General features: G+C 46.1%; 1 pseudogene; it reads right to left on the bottom strand.

Annotated features, from left to right (window-relative positions):
* The window catches only part of LOC146865824 (E3 ubiquitin-protein ligase synoviolin B pseudogene), a 61744-nt pseudogene extending 52162 nt beyond the window's left edge, over positions 1 to 9582 (bottom strand).
* Positions 9583 to 16827: the final 7245 nt, after the last annotated feature.

Here is a 16827-nt window from a genome sequence, read left to right as displayed (position 1 = left end):
AGTCTCAAGCGTATTGAATTCTTTGCGAAGGACTAACTTAGTGCTGTAAACCGCTTTGATCCTGTGGCAGCAGGGCATGACCTTAAATCAATCTCTTTCAAACCCGCCATTTGAAGCAGTGCCTTCATTATCCTGAAAATAAGAGGTGATGCTATCAGAGGGAGTGGAAGGGAGCAGAACATCACGGGGTGCCTCCAAGGGCATATTCAATGGTGGGATATTGGTTTTAATTCTCCCCAGGTCAATTACAGTTGTAAAGGACAGTGATCAGAGAGGGTGCATTGGAGATACTCCGCTTGAGACACCCTAGCATGTGCCACCCATGAGCAGTAAACAAAATCAATTCTGGTGTGTAAATCATGCAACCCTGAGTAGTATGAATATTCACTCGTTTGACAAACCCTTGATAGCTTCCTCTAAGTTTTACTAACAAAAGGATAGAGACATTTGAAATCTGCTCATCTGACAGATCCAAAGGCTCCAAAATATGTCACAAAGTGAAGATCAATGAAAAAATGCCAACAGCATTACAAGTAATGCCTTCCTTTTGTGTATACCAAGAGGAATAAACAGAACCTCCTGGAAGCTGTGATTCAAAACACAGCAGAGATGTCATATGGAGAAAATTAAAAGATTATTTAATCACCAATCTCCAACTATTAATCACAGTGAGAATAGCAGTTAATAAGTATATGTGTGGTGCTTAAAATATGCCTGTCGATCAGGATGCAGATAAAGAATCCCTCTGGAGTAGAAACATACTTCTCCCTCAAGGGAAACATTCCTCTTAGTAATTCCTCCTTATGCATGTGAACAGGACCAGAAATGTTCCACTGAATCAAAATCCCTTATTAACTATAGATATATCAAATCTAAAAACATTTGGGGCAATTCACAAAGAAGAGTTACACTTGTGTGTAATTTATAGTTGTAACTTTACTCTTACAATTTCGAGTTTACTACTTTTGGCAATTCACAAAATTCAAGTGTAAAGTTACTCAAAAGTGTAGACTTACATGTTTCCACCCCCTAAAAAAGGGGGTGGAGCCAAATTTACAAGTGTAAATTACTACTAAAAAAACAGAAATGAGTCCTGCACCACAGAAGGCTAACCACTGGTACTTCAACACACTCCGCTGGAAAATAATTGCAGCAGGACTTTTCCCTATACTTTAACATCTGGAGTTCCGCTCTGATTGTAAAGTTTCCCGGTGATAATGTATAGGAAAAAGTAAAAAAATGTTTTAATCTTACAGTTAAATATTAATGTAAATTACTTTATATATTTATTTTACATGTAGAACTAAATTAAAATATGCAATGGAACTACTGAATTATTTTTTAAATAAATCTTTGATTACTGTTAATATATTAAGTTAAATTACCACCTAAAGTAACAAAAAGTATTTTTCATTGTGCATTGATAAATATAAAAAATTATGCATATAATTACAAATATATATGTCTATTGTGACATGAATTTGTTATATTAGCTTTGAAATACAAAATTGTATTAATATATTTTATAACTGAATAAAAACTATGTACTTATAAAACTATTTTTTAACATCAGATATATTTATTTATATATTATAATTATTTATATTTCTGACTGCTTTAATTTTTTTCTTTTCAATAAAAAATTATTTCTTTACATACTTACTCTTTAGTCAGTGGGAACATGTCCCTTCAAAAAGTCCTCCCTGACCCTCCATTAACTCCTCCCCTTTGATAGTAAGAATTCTCCATTTTCCAGCCACTCCATATCCCTCCCCCATATAGCAATAAAATGTATACTGACGTGGAGAGCATCACACAGAAAAAGGAGAGGCAGAGGCGTAAACTGTGCACGTAGGTTTATGAATAGCATTTTGTAGAAAGCTTGTAGTACTATTGAAGTAATATAAAATGTGCTGCAAAATGCAAACCCCAAGATGTTTTGTCTACAATATATGGAACTGTGATGTTCATCTATTTTTTACTTCCTTTAGTTGGCACACTGCCCTTCTTTCAAGATTGAGGACCTGATTTAGATATCAGCGGACGGGTTACTCTGTCACAACGGTGACGGATATCCCATCCGCCAAAATGTAAATCCCATTACATCCATTGCGATTTGTATTTCGGCGGACAGGATATCTGTCACTGATGTGATGGAGTAATCCTTCCACCGAGATCTAAAATCTCAAACTGGCTTGCAACTTTTCTTTTCTATGCATGTCAGGAAACCATAATGCTCTGGAAAGTGGAGTTTGAGATTTTAAGGCTGCCTTGATGTTCTTTGTATGACTGGGACCACTGAAATGGCTACCTTGCCACCGTTTCATGATATTGATACAGCTTCTACAAAACATGGGTAACATGTTAATTCAGTTGGAAACAATGACTTGTCTCTGCCACATAGGTGCCAGAAATATGAGTCAGGAAGTAGTTACACAAGTGCCAACTTTTGCGCTAAGGCTTTTATCACCTACATTGCATCATCCTTTTTAGCTCATGTGGTAGCCAATGAATACCAGTGTTATAAAACATTTGCATAAAGTCTATAAAAGGAATTATATTATATTGTCTTATATTCCAAAGACACCTGAGGAAGATCAGCATGAGCTCACATCACTTTTTCTCAAAGTGCTTGCCCTGATAGCTTCACAGGCTGAAACTGCTGGAAATAGCGGTGTCAGTTAAGGCATCTAAAGTCAACAGGACTTAAGGCATCCACTATGCAGGCAATGAAGTAAAACTCACCCTGCTGGAAGCTGACCCCACAATTTGCTGTTCCCATACACATTTCAAAAGCAGTTGCTTAACCAACTGAGCTAATTCACCAGTTCCTCTTAGGCAGTGTGTCACAGACATTATGAAAACAATACATTGGACAATAGCGTACAAAGCTCCACATTCCAGTTTGGCAACTTGCCTAAAAAGCAAGTGGTACATCACAAGAGGTGAAAAACGCGTAAAACCTGCATTTTACAAAATTTCCACCATAAAAAACATACATTAAACAAGACACCAAAGCAGGCCCTCTTTTGCCTAGCCTGCAAATGTAAGAATCTTATGTCAGACAACGTCAAGCTTATTTTGTATCTTTTAGCTTTCAGAAATGATTTGGCAATGTACCTCAGTGGAACAAACGTGCCTGATTGATTGACTTCTCTTTTATACTTACCTCTTTTAGCACACAGGTGAAGCACAGGTAAGGTAAGTATCTGAGTTTATTCAGCCCCCGTGGCGGTCTCATTGCCCATGTTTTGTATTGCGGTGGATGCTGTGCTCTGCAGCACCCGCCTCAAGACAAAACAGACACCCCACACATATCACTGCACTACATGGTAGGCACCATGTGGTGCCTACCACATGGTGTAGAGGTATGCAGGGGGCACCATAGGTGCCCTCCAGTGCCTATGTCCCTGGGGATTACAAATGTGTGTCCACCTGCCGTTTTGTGGCGGGTTGACTGCCGCAGAACGACCGGCAGAAAGGGATATTGTAATCCCCACGGCGGTGCCTGACAGGCACCGCCACCATTCTGGGACTACAGTAAGGTCCGAAAGATGGTCAGATACAGACCGCCAGGCGGGACCGTGGTGGTCAAAGTTTATGACCACCAGCTGGCCAGAAGCCATTATAATTTGGCGGACAGAGATCCCTGTTCTGATGGCGGGGAGACCGCCACTGACAGCGTGTCAGCCTCCACACCATCGTAATCAGGCCCTTAATGAGATACAGCATGCTTCCTTTCCTAAATAGAAACAGAAACGATGAGCCTAATTACACCACAGGGTGTTGTAGGTACAAAATAATGATGTTGAAAAAGAAACAATTATAGGTTGTTGGTAAGAAGTGTTCAAGAAACACACTGGATACAGCTTTCTTGCCAAACTGAGGTATGACAAGTCCTGGTGCTTTTCTTTTTAGCGAGAGGACCTTTCTGAAGTGCAATGGACTGAAAAAGGGTAGCATTCTTGGGAACAGAGATGTTGAAACATTTAGCCGACCTATCCATATTCCAAGTCTGCCTATCCTCAAAGAAAACAACATTCCATTTTATTTGTTTGATCCTTAGGGTTTGGAAAATGCATTGCACTTGTTCAGGCAATTAATCTATTTCTTTACCGCCATTCATTGCCCCACACACTTTCTATCATACCATGCTTTGTATTCAGCTTGATGGATAGCTATCTCATCATTGACGACATCTCTGTTGACAGAAAATGTTTTTGCCCTATTTAGCCAGTTGGGTGTGAGTTTCGACCCAGGTTTTCTACCCCTGTGGGGCACATAAGTTAAGACCCGAAAAAAGAATTTGGTTTGGTGTTGTAGGACCAAAGCATATCTCTCAATGTGTTTACATTGAGCTTACCTGCAGATAGGGCTATTTGGATAGCCCCTTTTATTATTATACAAGGCCATTGGTTTTCAAACAATGAAGTGGGTTCTTTACAAGATGAATGGATAAATCTTTTACAATTGAATGCATTCCCTCTGAAACAAATTGCACTCCATTGTCGGTGACAAGGTTGTTCGGAATAAATTGTTGGGAAACAATATCATAGAGGAAGTCAATAAAGGGCTTTGAACTTATAATATTGACCAATTTAGTGATGATACAGAGAGAATGACAATCTATTAAAGTAAATACAACTTCATTTTACATTTCAGGCAAATTAATAGACAAATCATGTCTAGGCCCAATTCACCCCATGGATTGCAGGGCACTCCAATAGGAAAAAGGGGAGCTTTATGTGTACTTTTGATGTTACTTTTGCCAGAGGCGTAACAATCTCTCTTTTCTATTATAGAGTCCATATAGGGGAACCAATATTCTGCCCTGGCCTTGCTTTTAGATAGACGTTTCTCTAAGTGGCTTTCAGGGACAATGTCAGCAATGTGTTTTCTTATACCTTCAGGTGGAATAATTTTACCAGATCTGACAATAATCTCTTGGAGGGATAATTCATTTTTCATGTTTCAAAATGGTTGTAATTTGTCTTGAAAACCTTTCCAGATTTCTGGCCACCTTTGCAGAATTTGGTCTCCTACTGAAGCTAATGTTTTGTCACATTTTGTGTAGTTTTCCCACTCTTCTTCAAAGATTGTAGAAATTGCTGACAAAACAGATTTGTCACATCACTTGTTTCATTTTCAAGTAGCATTCTCGATAGACAGTCTGCTGCGTGATTTTTGCACTAGGACCATATTACATTCTGAAACAGTACCCTGAGATGAAAGATTTGTGGTCCGTTTTTAGAGAAATGGTAATTCCTCTGGATAGAACTTGAAACTATTTATGGCCTGGAAGCATGCTAATGCCTGTTTTTCCATTGTGGAGTAATTATGTCCACATCTCTATGGGATCTAGAGGCAAAAGCCATTAGTTTCCCTGTATCATCAACGTATTAGGATGATGGAGCCACCCCAGGCCCTCATCACCAACATCATCCGATAAGTCATCTCCTTCGCCGATGACACCCAACTCATCCTCTCCTTGATGGACAAGACAAAGACCACCAAAACCAACTTCAGTAACTGCATGAGCATGGTATCAGACTGGATGCACTCCAACTGCCTGAAACTCAACTCCGACAAGACGAATGCACCTGTCTTTGGCAACAAATTCTCCAACTCGGATTCCCTGGTGGCCGTTAGAGCTTCGACCAACATCTACACCCACAGACCACCGAAAAAATCTAAGGATCATCCTAGATGACAAGCTCAACATGAGGGGTCAAGTCAACATAGTGTGCATCTCCTGCTTCCACATCCTATGTATGCTGCAAAAGATATTCAAATGGGTGCCTCAGAACAGCAGAAGAAACATCATCCATGCACTCATCACCAGCGGGGCTGGAATACGACAACATACTCTATGCTAGCCTCTACAAAGAACTCACACACAGACTACAGACCATACAGCTGCAAGACTCATACTCGACCACTCATGCTGCACCTACATCACAATGCACCTCAGGAAGCATCACTGGCTTTCTGTTCACAAGTGCAACAAATGCAAACTTCTCACAGACAGATACAAAGCCCTACACAACATAGGACCAGAATACCTGAACAGTCGCATACGCTTACACCAACCCATCAAACATCTATGCTCTGCCTCACTCTCACTCGCTAATACACCAGAAAAATTGGAGGTCGCACCCAAGACATGAAATTACTTTTCATCACACTTCAGAGCCTCCTTCTCACTTCTTGCATTCCACGAGAAGCTGAAGACCTGGCTCTTCAGATAAGCACCTTGGGACCACACACCTAGCCCAAACATCTGGATACCCTTTCGGGTGATTAGTGCACTATACAAATCAATATAACATAACACTATGGGTTGTGCTTTGACATTAAAACTGCCAATGTAGTGGGGGGCAGATAATGGCTTTATTGATTTAATCAAAGGTGTTCATATGACCTGTGAACCATTCAAATGGGGCCTCTTTTTTAAATAATAATCTAATAGGATGTACTAAGTCAGCAAAAAGTTTCCTAACGTATTTTGACATTTACTCTGCCAAACCCAAAAATTACTTAAGTTCATCCTCGTTAGAGGGTGGAGGTACATTTTTAACAGCCTCAATTAAACTCACATGGGTTTAAGTTGAATCCTTTCAACTGAGATAGTATGTCCGAGGAATTCCACAGATGTCACCTAAATAATTATTTTCTCTTATGATAGTGAACCCTGCTTTTTTTCAAGTTGCTAGTATTTTTCTTAAAGTATCATTATGTTCTTTCTCTGTTACTTTACGTACAAGAATATTGTCTTCGAAACATAATACTCTTTTTATGTCCTTAAGTACTTGTTGCGTTTCCCTTTGGAAAACAGCAGCCACAGATGCTAATCCAAATCCCGTCTTGTGGAATCTATACGTGCCAAAAGATATGGCGAACAACTTAATGGATTTGGACTCTGGTTGGAGTGCAACTTCGTAATAAGCTGAAGAGAGATCAAGGGCACGAAAGAATTTGGCATCATGTATAATGCTTAACATTTTGTAGATGCTTGTCTGTCTATCCAAATATTTGAATTTACATCTCTCAGATCCACACAGCCATATATTATACCGGGCATTATTAACAGCAATAACAATAGATGTTAACCATTCTGAGCTTTCTATTTTTCCAATTATTCCTTGTGTTTCAACTAGTTTCGCTAATTTGTTGCTTAAGGGGTTTCTCATTCCCCATAAAAGGACTATACATGCTTTATGTGCTGCAGGTACTGCATCTGACTTTAATTTTGTCCTATACATAATATAATTCCAATTTTTCAGGGAGTACTTTGGGGAGTTCTTCACACACATTCATATCTATGATAAAACTGTCAACCAGTAATACCTGTTCCTCATTGTTAGAGTCAAACTTACAACCCAGTAGGCTTTGCCCATTTTATTATATAGATTTGCCAATTGTGGACCTGTCCCTAAAGGATATGTGCATCCTTAAAATACCATCTAAAGTTATAAGGGACTTTTAGCCAGATGTAGGTAGCTAAATACCGGTCGGTAATACCGAAAATTGGTAGATTTTAGCGTTACCGACCGGTATTTAGAAATCCCCAATGTAGGAAAGGAATTGGCAATAAGGAATCAGTAATTACGGATTCCTTATAACCGATTCCTATTTTACCGATTCGGAGTTACCGATCCCCAAATATCAAATCGGTAAATAAGAAACGGTAAAAACGAGAAAAGAGATGTAGAAAAATTCGGTAATACCGAATTTCCACAAATTCGGTATTTAAGAGTCGGTAATTACCACTGACTCAAAGCAGGTGGTAATCAGGTGCACTGTATTTAAACAGCCCCAAAATGCAACAGTGTGATCACTATGGCGGCCCTCTATGTTACTGCAAGGCGGCTACATCTACAGGCAGCAGGAGCGAGGATCTGGAGATGGGAGGAGCGCGTTTACAGACAGCGCATCACACACTTCCAACTGACTGAGGCAGAGATCCATGAAAGGTACAGGCTACACCCCCAAACCATCCTGGACCTGATAAGGGACCTGCACCCACTCCTGGAGCATCCAACACCAAGGGCGCACGCTATACCACCACATGTGCAGGTGCTCTTTAGCCTACACCTACTTGCATCTGGCAGTTACCAGGGGGTGATAGCTGTGGTAGGTGGTGTGTCACAGAGTTGCCAGTCCCGTTTCTTTAACAAGTTCCTGGATGCCATGATGCAGAGAACGCATCACTACATAAGCTTCCCAACCACACAGGCGGAACTGCAGAAAACCAAGACAGACTTTTACCAAAAGGCACAGTTCCCGCATGTTATAGGGTGCATTCATGGGACACACATTCCTATCTGCCCACCTGCAGCCACTGAGTACATCTACTGAAACCGAAAATCCACCCAATCCATTAATGTGCAGGTAATCTGCGATGCAGCCAACTTAATCGCCGACATCGTGGCCAAATTTCCAGGGAGCACCCGCGACTCATACATTTTCCAGAACAGTGGGATCTACACACGCCTGGCTGCAGGAGAATTTGGAAAAGGATACCTGCTAGGTAAATCACTGTGAAACACCCTGATGTATACTGTAGATGAATATGTTGGTGACTGTTATTAATGGCACTGTCTTCCCCACCTAGGTGAAAGCGCATATGCTGTGCAGTCATTCATCCTCACTCCTTACCTAAACCCATCCACCCCAAGTGAGAGATGATACAATGTGGTGCAAAAATCAACATGCAACGTTGTGGAGCGCACGTTTGGACTATTGAAAAGTAGGTTCCGCTGCCTCCACAAAAGCGGAGGCACACGTCAGTACTGACCCATCATCTGCTGCAAGATCATCGCAACTTGTGCTATGCTGCATAACCTTGCCACTAAGAAAGGTACAGCAGTTGAATTAACTGACTCTGAGGACGATGATGATGAATTTGCACAGCCAGAGCCCAACGCAGCAGGAGTGGTGCCAGCACCAGATGGGAGACAAAGACGGGCTGAGATCACACGCAACTATTTTTGAGTAAGTAAGGAGACACAGCCAGTTGTTGTATTTGAATGACGTAGTTTAATATATTGGCACTACGCCACCACATGAAGGGCTCAACATGGCAGTCCTATTTGTAAACACCCTACAAAGATGTAATGGGTTAAGTCACCCAGTCAGCTAGACTAAGTGTGACTTGCATTACCTCCTGCGGCCACGCAAAACATTGCTGCATTCCCTTTGCAGACTGTCATCACTGGCAATCAATCCAGTGCCAGCACCTTGACGTCTGCTGCTCCTCCTGGACTCAGTTACAGGGGGCATTACACTGCTGCGACTTGTTGTCTCCTCACTAACGCCGACATCACCTGCACCAGTATTGGCAGCCCGATTATTTAGGAGCACTTCAAGTGCAGTGGTGACTGTCATAAGCCCCCTTGACACATCAAGGCTGCAATGTGCCATCTCATCCTCCATGGCCATGGAGCGCCTGCAGAGCAGAGAAGTGGCAGTGGAGAGGCTGTTCACTGCCTTGGTATAATTCTCCATTTTGTGCATCTCCCTGCGCCGTGCCATCCTGTCCTCATCAAGCTTGCTGGACAGCAACCTCACTGACTGGGACATGTCCCTCATGCCCTCAGCCATGTCCCTCATGCCCTCAGCCAGTGTTGTGTTCATTGAGCAGATGCCCTTCTCAGTATTCTGCATGTTTGCTGTCACACGTCCCATCTGCCGCTGAACTGATTGGATTGCTTTCGCTTGCAGGCGCTGGACCTTTAACATGTTCACCTCCAGACCTGCAAACACACCATGCTCCTCACCCTGCAAAGATGGACTGGGTTCCCTAGCCCTGAGGCGTCTGGCACCTGTGTTGTGATCGCTCTGATTCTGCATTATTGCCATCCACTGGCACAGTTGACTGTTCTCCACCCCTGCAATCTTCCACGGACAACTCCATGTCTTGGAGTCTGGCAACTGCATGCCTCCTGGGTCTTGGTAATGCCGATGGTGACGCTACTGGTGATGCAGGTGGTGGTGTTATTGTTGCAGGTGGTGGTGTTGATGCCGGTGGTGGTGTTGTTGCAGGTGGTGGTGTTGATGCTGGTGGTAGTGTTGATGCAGGTGGTGGTGTTGATGCCGGTGGTGTGGTGTGACCTGCAGTTGAAATGGCCCCCTCCGTTCTCTCCCTCCGGGGTGCATTTCCTGCCTTGACCTGCGCGATGTCTCGCCTGTGGAGACAAATTGTACATTGGATCACTTGTCTGGCAGCATTTCGAAAAAATACATTTTCATGTCTGCCAATCTATCTGACTGTCCTCTGCTTGCTTATCACTGATGTGTGTCACATGCCATTGTGTTCAGTGCTATGATAGGTGTTACACTGACTACATCGCCCATGATGCATTGCTGGAGTTTACTAAAACATGTACTGGAGTGGGATTCACACTGCCTCATTGGGGAATGGGGTTAGGGACTGGGGGTCGCAGCTTGGTGTGCATGCATCTTACCTTGTTTGTTGCCAGCTCTGGCTGAGCTGTCTGCATCCCCGATCCCGCTGACACTCTCAGGCTCAATGGTGGACTCCACCAGCAGTTCCAATGCAGTCAGTGCAGGTGCTGTATTTCTTCCTCCACCTGTCAGGCTGGCTTGTTTTGTCCTTTCGGCCATCTTCCTCTTTGCCAGGCTCCTGACGTCCTACCACCTTTTCTTGAGTACGTCTATTTCATGGTGGGTCACTCCAATGGCATTTACATGTTCCTGTATTCCAATCCATATTTTTCTCTTCTGGGATTCTAGAACTTGCAGTGACTGTTTCCCAAACAGCTTTGTGCGTTCTCTTGCCACCTCCTCAATCAAGACCTCCAGCTCCCTTTCACTAAATTTGAGTTTTCTTTTCCTTTCTGCACCATCATTTTCACTCTCCTTGTTGGCCATTCTGCAGTTTGTATCAGGAAATGTTATGTCAGTTGCTCCTGTGTTCTCCTCTGCAGTCCCTGCCTCTCCAGCAGATTCTGATTCAGTGCAGCTGCATGGGTGTGGCCACTTCTTGGTTGGGAGGTGTGTGGATGCACAGGGTTGGCTGAATCTTCAATTGCTGTTCTTTTTAATTACCAAATCGGTATTTACCGAGTCGATATTTAGGAATCGGTAATACCGATCGGTATTAAGGAATCGGTAAATTTTACCGATTATTACCGATTCGGTATTTTTTTCCGATTTTTTATCTACATCGGAAATACCGATTTCTTAATACCGATTCGGCAAAATTCAGTATTAAGAATTCGGTATTTCTATTTTACCTACATCTGGCCCTTTGTTGCATTCACCTGGGTTAAGGTCAGATGATTCTAGAGTATGTTCTACCTGCAAATTTCCCATTAAGGGCCCGATTCTGATCTCGCTAGGATAGCCCTCCCAGAGCTGTCCGTAGCGTTACCTGCCGACCGACTCGTTCGGGTGCCGGTCTGTCCGAACGATGAAGTACGATGCGCAAATGTGTCCAAATCCCTAATGACAAGCACTCTCTGAATCAAGCAAGATTTCCTGTAAGAGGCGTCTCCGTAAAGGCAGATCTGACCCGCCCGGAACCATTATCATAGGAGTTTCCGGCAGGGCAAGTACGTTGTGCACTTCCTCCATGTCGAACAGGTCGCCACCTCCAGTACGTCACAGCATCCGGAGAAGCTGTATACCATGTCCCATTTGCGCCACAACATGAACAGCGTGTACGGGACAAAGCTGCCATGTATCTGATCATGCATGTCATCCCTGAACTGTACGCCAATGACCGAATCAACAACTGAACTCAGACACCTAACACCTAATAATATGTCACGGTCCAGCAAAAGCCAAAACACACATAGGGGGTGGATGCCCACCCCAGCACAGTCTACCCCAAGAGGGGGTCTATGTCCACCCCAGCACACTCCACTCCAGAACGGTGGATGCCCATCCCCCAGCACAGTCCACCCCAGAAGGGGGCCCATGTCCACCCCCAGCACAGTGCACCCTAGAAGGGTGTCTATGTCCACCCTCAGCACAGTCTACCCCAGAAGGTGGTCTATGTCCACGCCAACACAGTCCACCCCAGAAGGGTGGATGCCCATTCCCCTAGCACAGTCCACCCCAGAAAGGGGTCTATGTCCACTCCAGCACAGTCCAGCCCAGAGGGTGTCTATGTCCACCCCCCAGCACGGTCCACCCCAGAAGGGGGTCCATGTCCACCCCAGCACAGTCTACCCCAGAAGGGTGGATGCCCATCCCCCCAGTACAGTCCACGCCAGAAGGGGGTCTATGTTCACCCCAGAAAGGGGTCCATGTCCACCCAAGCACAGTCCACCCCAGAAGCATGTCTATGTCCACCCCAGCACAGTCCACCCCAGAAGGGGGTCTATGTCCACCCCCCAGCACATCCACCCCAATAGGGGGTCAATGTCCACCCCCCAGTGCAGTCCACCCCAGAAGGGGGTCCATGTCCATACCCCCAGCACAGTCCACCTCAGAAGGGTGTCTATGTCCACCCCAGCACAGTCCACCCCAGAAGGGGGTCCATGTCCACCCCCCAGTGCAGTCCACCCCAGAAGAGGGTCCATGTCCATGCCCCCAGCATAGTCCACCACAGAAGGGTGTCTATGTCCACCCCCAGCACAGTCCACCCCAGAAGGGGGTCCATGTCCACCCCAGCATAATCCACCCCAGAAGGGTGTCTATGTTCACCTCCAGCACAGTCCACCACAGAAGGGGGTCTATGTCCAACCCCCAGCACAACTACCCCAGAAGGGGGTCCATGTCCACCCCCAGCACAGTCCATCCCAGAAGGGCATCTATGTCCACCCCCCAGTGCAGCCCACCCCAGAAGGGGGTCCATGTCCACGCCCCCAGCACAGTCCACCACAGAAGGGTGTCTATGTCCACCCCAGCACAGTCCACCCCAGAAGGGGGTCCAAGTTCACCCCCAGCACAATCCACCCCAGAAGGGTGTCTTTGTCCACCCCAGCACAGTCCACCCCAAAAGGGGGTCTATGTGCACACCCCAGCACAGTCCACCCCAGAAGGGGGTCAATGTCCACCACCCCAGCACAGTCCAACCTAGAAGGGTGTCTATTTCCAACTCCCAGCATAGTCCACCCCAGAAGGGGGTCTGTGAGAGTTGTTAGTAATAAATACATATATATTTGATATATATACCTGTGTGGTGTCCTTTCATTTAGTGATTCAAGCGATTATAAGGTAAAACAAGCTGCTTTACATTTCTCTAAAGACTTAGCCTGAAGGCTGCTGTCCACAGCTACCACTAGGATAGCTTTCTTTAAAGGTTGTCTTAAACCTACTACCATAAGAGTCGAATTGTACTGGTGCAAGGTGTCCACTTTAACTAGTGAACAGCATATACCAGCCCAACTTCTCACATTAGTGGCAGCGGTGGGATTTGCGACCGTGGATTGCAAGATTTGGTGCCTGCCAAGCAGGGGAGTCACTCCTTGACTCCAAGGGAGATTCTTCTGTCTTCCAGAGGTAGTGGAACGTCGAAGGTCCAGGATTCTTCTTCTTCAGAGCGTCGTCCAGGGTTAACTAGTTTGCAATGGCAAGGGTTCCCTAACTTATACTAAAAGGAAGGGAGGGACTAGCTCTATGACCCCACCTATTGGAGGGTCAGGGGAGCGGGTGGTTACACCCACTTCCCTTTGTCCCGTTTCGTGCCAGAGCAGGGGCAGGTAGCCCCTGAGCCGGTTTGAACTGGTGTATGCACAGAGGAGCCTCCTGCTTCCCCAGTGCAGGACTTCAAAGCACTCTAGGAGTGCACCCACCCAGCCCCAATACACTAAACCCTGTCTGGGAGGTGGTCACACCTCCCTGTGACAGGATACCTATTGTTGGGCTTCCTCCACTGCGAGTTTCGGTCATCAGTGGGAGGGCAGCCCAGTGTCTGTGACTGGTGGCATCCATTTTGTGATGCCAAGGCTCTTCAGGATTACACCGCGTTTCCACGGTAGGTACATGTCTATCCCTCTAGAAGGCTGGGATCATACTCCTACACCAGTTACTGGTGTGGGGGTATGATTTCAATGCATTTGACACCAAACACGACATGTTTTGATGCAGCCATTCCAAAGTTAGCATTAACCGCAAGGTTATAATGCACTTAAGAGTATATGGTTTGACCGCATTCACAAATAGCCAGAGAATGGACTCTGAGAGCTGCAGAGGGCCCTGCTCTGGCAGAGGCACCCCCTCACATGGAAACCAAGCACCCTGCCCTCAGGATTGATAGGGCCGGCCTTAGGGGTGACTGATAGGTTTAAATGTGTGTGCAGGAGAGATATAGGGAACCTATATCTCAGTGAGGAGTGCTAGCACCATCTCATCCAGGCTGCAGTAGCAGACCTGTGGTGTCAGATTTAGTCTGCTTCCCAGGCGTGGCATAATACATGCTTCAGCCCCTGGTAGGCCTGTGAAGTACCTATGCCCTGTACCATATACTAGGGACTCATTAGGCACCACAGTATCCAATCACTAGTGCACCTAACGTGCACACCATGTCGTTTAAGGGAGTAAGCAGATAGGCTGGGGTCCTGAATAGCAGGATCCCAGCCAGACTAGTCAAAAAACATCAAAACACCAGGAAAAAAGTGAGGGCAACCATGTAGTCAGATTCCACCTTCCCACAGGGTCTATGTCCACCCCAGCACAGTCCACCCCAGAAGGGTGTCTATGTCCAGTCCCAAGCACAGTCTACCCCAAAAGGGGGTATATATCAGCCCCAGCACAGCTCACACCAGAAGGGGGTCCATGTCCACCCCAGCACAGTCCACCCCAGAAGGATGTCTATGTCCACCCCCAGCACTGTCCACCACAGATGGGGGTCCATGTCCACCCCCAGCACAGTCCACCCCAGAAGGGTGTCTATGTCTACCCCATCACAGTCCACCCCAGAAGGGAGTCTATGTCCACACCCAGTATAGTCCACCCCAGAAGGGGGTCTATGTCCACCTCAGCACACTCCATCCCCAAAAGGGTGGATGCCCATCCCCAACACAGTCCACCCCAGAATGGGGTCAATGTCCACCCCCAGCACAGTCCACCCCAAAAGGGTGTCTATGTCCACCCCCAGCACAGTCCATCCCAGAAGGGGGTCCATGTCCACCCCCAGCACAGTCCACCCCAGAAGGGTGTCTATGTCTACCCCCAGCACAGCCCACCCCAGAAGGGGGTCCATGTCCACCACCCAGCACAGTCCACCCCAAAAGGGTGTCTATGTCCACCCCCAGCACAGTCCATCCCAGAAGGGGGTTCATGTCCACCCCCAGCACAGTCCACCCCAGAAGGGTGTCTATGTCTACCCCCAGAACAGCCACCCCGGAAGGGGATCTATGTCCACACCCAGCACAGTCCACCCCAGAAGGAGGTCTATGTCCACCCGTAGCACACTCAACCCCAGAGGGGTGGATGCCCATCCCCCAACACAGTCCACCCCAGAAGGGGGTCAATGTCCAACCCCCAGCATAGTTCATGCCAGAAGGGGGTCTATGTCCACCACCCAGCACAGTCCACCCCAGAAGGGGGTCCATGTCCACCCCAGCACAGTCCACCCCAGAAGGGTGTCTATGTCCACCCCCAGCATAGTCCACCCCAGAAAGGAATCTATGTCCACCCCCAGCACAGTCAACCCCAGAAGAGGGTCTATGTCCACCCCCAGCACAGTACACCCCAGAAAGGGGTCTAAGTCCACCCTCAGCACAGTCCACCCCAGAAAGGGGTCTATGTCCACCCCGAGCACAGTCCACCCCAGAGGAGGTCGGGGGCAAACACTCCACCCCTAATCCCATGCCAAGTTTGTGTATTGTGTGCAAACATCCTGATTGAATGACACATTCTGCAAACAAATGCACTTACATTCATCACTCCAGTGAACAAAAGTAGATTGTGGGGTACACACCCCCAGCATTGAGAAGCACATAGGGGAGATGGGGTAACACCCCAACATCAGTGTGGTGCCTAAAAGATGAGCAAGGGGTTCAAACCCCCAATTTAGCCAAGCACATAGGGGACATGGGGTATACCCCCCATCAGTGTTGTGGCCATTAGGTGATGGGGGATCAAACACCCATCAGTGACCGGCATATAGGGGAGATGGGGTATAACCCCCATCAGTGAGGGGACCAAAAGATGAGTGTGGGTTTAAAACCCCCAGCGTTGGCAAGCACATAGGGACCAAGGGGTGTAACACCCCCAGCAGTGCAGTGACAAAAAGGTGAGTGTGGTGTTCAGACTCACAACATTTGCAGACAATCATGTATGACTCTCTGAGGCCTAAAACCACAAGCAATGTAGTGACAGAATAGTGGTAGTCTGCCAAACAAACACTTATCCGTAGAGGCAGTCATATTTGGGCCCCACTTAATAATACCTGCCATGTGGAGATAACCATTGCCATTGTGAGGTAACACTGCCTCCAAAGTGCATGATTTGGCCTTAAACAATGTTAAAACAGCATTTGCAGTACAATTCTCAGCAATAATATGTACACCCCAAAAAGTAGCCAAATTAATAATTATTTGCTTTATTCAGCAATTAAATATGTAATCACGATTCTGGAAAATATACAAGGCCAATGGTCAGTCCATGAAAATTAGTCCTTCAGAGTCTACTTCGGACGAGTTCCAATACATTGCTTGCCTGCACTTACATCACTAGGGGACAAATCCCCAAGGAGGGGCATCTTCTGGGGAAGGTCAGGCACCGCAAGGACAGGATTAGTGTGTAGCAGGATGGGTAATGGGAGGACTTGGGGCAACTGGAGTGTCTGTAGCAACTGCAATGGACACATCGGATTGAGGCTGTGCTGGAGCAACTGCAGTGGACATGTTG

This window comes from Triturus cristatus, chromosome 2_1 (assembly GCF_964204655.1).
Source record: "Triturus cristatus chromosome 2_1, aTriCri1.1, whole genome shotgun sequence".
Taxonomy (NCBI): domain Eukaryota; kingdom Metazoa; phylum Chordata; class Amphibia; order Caudata; family Salamandridae; genus Triturus; species Triturus cristatus.
Note: the sequence above shows the minus strand (reverse complement) of the source record. Positions and strands in the feature narration are given on the sequence as shown.